This window comes from Vicia villosa, unplaced genomic scaffold (genome assembly GCF_029867415.1).
Source record: "Vicia villosa cultivar HV-30 ecotype Madison, WI unplaced genomic scaffold, Vvil1.0 ctg.003280F_1_1, whole genome shotgun sequence".
In the NCBI taxonomy this organism is placed as follows: domain Eukaryota; kingdom Viridiplantae; phylum Streptophyta; class Magnoliopsida; order Fabales; family Fabaceae; genus Vicia; species Vicia villosa.
The window spans coordinates 168,699-171,926 of NW_026706164.1; positions in this window are offsets into that span (position 1 = coordinate 168,699).

The window sequence follows — 3,228 nt, forward strand, 5'->3', positions numbered from 1 at the left end:
TACACAATGTTTGTTATGCCCTACCCCGAATAACACCGGTTTTATAAGGCTAATGTTTGGGAGTTTGGAGGGGAAGGGAGGGGAGGGCTTTGAAAAATAGGAAGAATTTGATGAAAAGGATAAAAAGATTTTAGGTAGGAGGGTTTTTGAGGGTTTGAGTTTATTCATAACACCAAAAACCCCATAAAATGGGGGAACTCAAAAATTATATTGAAGGAGGGTTTTGAAGGGCTTAAATAAATTTTCCAAATATATTTTAGGTTGTTATAGTATTCTAAAAATTAAAAATTTAGTAATGATAATGACTCTTTTATCATTCTAAACAAAATCATTTTTTCAAAAAATGTCAAAAAAATTCCAATATTTTTTTAAAATTTCATTTTTGGAAGCCCTCCCCTCCCCTCCAAACTCGCAAACATAGCCTAAGGGTCCGTTTGGTTCAACGGAGGGGAGGGGAGGGATTTTAATAAAGGGGAGGGGAAGGGAGGGGAGGGGAGGGGAAGTATTTTAATTAAAAGTATGTTTGGTTCAAAAGAGGGGGAGGGAAGGGGAGGGAGGATTTTTAATCAGAAATATGTTTGGTTCAGGAGGGGAGGGGAGGGATTTTAAAATTAATTTACTTTTTAACCCTTAAAATATTGTAACACTCATGCTAAATAAAATAAAAACAATGTGATATTTTAAAAAAATTGTCAATTCATAAACATAGATAATCTAACACAAAATATTTAATATTTGAAATACTTTAAAATATATTAAATCATAAATAAAATATTGATAAATTTCATACAATAATAATATTATTAATAATATGTGAATTATTTTATCATTTTGATGATCCTTCAAATTCATAAAATATTTATAAAGTTAGATTATAGATAATATAGCTCATATACTATAATTATATATAGATATATAATACAACACATAACTTATAAAACAATTAAGTTCTTAAAAACAAAATAATAAATAAAAATGAATACAATAAAAAATGTGAAAAAATAAAGAAAGTTAAGTTAGCATATTAATAAAAAATAAAAATAATAAAGAAAAAATAATAGAGTTGTCGTAAAAAATGGAGAAATTCGAATAAGGCGACAAAAATTAACGTATAATATATATCAAAAACAATTTAGGATTTTAATTAAAAAGTGAGGATAATTTTGTCAATATAACAAAAAATAAATTTTATAATAACTCCTCTCCCTCCCCTCCCCTCCAAATCCCTCCAATTTGGAGGAAACACAAAATTGCTCTAGGAGGGAATCTGATTACCTCCGGTCCCCTCCCCTCCCCTCATAAAAAATTGAACCAAACATAATTAACTTTAAATATTCCCTCCCCTCCCCTCCCCTCCCCTCCAAAACCCCCCAACCAAACGGACCCTAAGAAACGGAGGGTTGGTCGTGGATGTGGACTTGCGATCCGAGATCCAAAACAAACCAATTCGTTAGGTCCATTCTACGAATGGGATGGTGAGCACACTAAAAACTTGAGTTTGTCATTTTCATATATTTATCTTTGAACTATTTTAAATGCACAAAGTAATTAATTCATAAGTGAGTCATCCATTCCATAATTATTAAATAAATTGTATGGAGATACATATACGAAATCACCAAAAAATATAAAGATGCATTCTCAGATTAATTTTTAAAAATACTTTGTGTTTTAGCTTCATAGGTGAACCATCCACCCCAAATGCTTTTAGGAGTTACTCCGGAGATGCAACTCCGTAATTTTTCTAGAGTGATTGCTTAAATGTATCTTCGAAATAACACGTGAAAGCATTTGCAAATTTTTGTCATGGCAACAAGTGTCCCAAATTAATATTTTTAGGTCATTTATACTAAGTATATAGTATGCGAATTATACTAATGTAATTCAAACATGCCATATATCAAATCAAATAAAAATATAAATTCAAACATTAATGAATTAATCGAAAACGTTATCACAACACATAATTTGTTTAGAAAATACAAATGTTACTAAAATACAAATACAAATAAACTATTTTGTATATTTAATCCCCTTGTTTCTCCTCTGCCGCCTATAGTGTAAGACATTTCGTATCTCGACTAAGATGGCATGTACAATGCCCATACCAGAACTGTCTTCCTCAAAATCTCCTTTTTCTATGGCATCTCTCGCATTCGTAGCAATACGCTGACAGACCAACAATAGATCATGGACGTGGTTATCCCTAGTTTGCTCCTCTTCAATATCTCTTGATGAGATGATCTAAGTGGTGCTCCCGCGGCATCTGGTGTCATGTAAGGATGTGGCACGCGATACAACCATTGGATGTAGTCTTGTCAAGCAGCCTATAGATCACCACCTGGCACACCGCGTGCATCATCTGATATTAGATGATTACATAAATTATCAAGTATGGCATCAAGATCTCTATGGCGGACTATCGGAGGAGCAGACATAGAGGGGGAATAATTTGAAAAAACTTGAACTGGTGCATGACCCGCTCAGGAAGATATAGATACATCTGGCACGACCCACAAGCCAACCATCCAAAGTAGAATTTATGTCGTCCAAGGGACGTGTGTGACTGCGCCCTTCGTACAGGCAGAAGCATGAGTCATCTGCTACAAAGCAGTCAATAAACACCTTAAACACCTTTATCGCCTGATTCCCTTTAAACGAAGTAAAGGCACAAGCACGTGGTCAATCCTCAATGTAGTTATTATCAGGTTCCCAGCTGGATATGCGAGCAAAGTGAGAGATGATCCACGCCTAAAAAAGGTTTAGATAAAATATTAGCAACAAGTGTAACAGAAGTGTTATGAAAATATTAATAACAATAAAGGTTGATGTTCTGGACTGGGCAAAGATTCGGCCCAATCTACTTTTGGCCCACCTAACCTTGGGAGTCCAAACCATCCCATGGCCCACAAAGAGCAAACAGCGCTCGTCTACTCCGTGCCCGGCACAAGCGCTCCCCACGAGCTATCTGGTGCCCGGCGCACGCGCTCCCCGCGAGCACCTACATTGCCGAGGACCCTTCTCCTCGTAGGGTTCCTTCACATCCAACCCCCCGAATAATGCGGAGTCCACGTGGTCCCTAAAAGACCGCGTCTCCCTTAAACTTCGGAGTGGTTGACTAGGACGGAGAGTACTCACGCATCTCTGACATTTCCGCCTAGGAAACCTGGCAGTCTCCTAGTTGGGCCTGGAAATCCAGCCCAGTAGCGAGATCATGGCCCAGCGCTG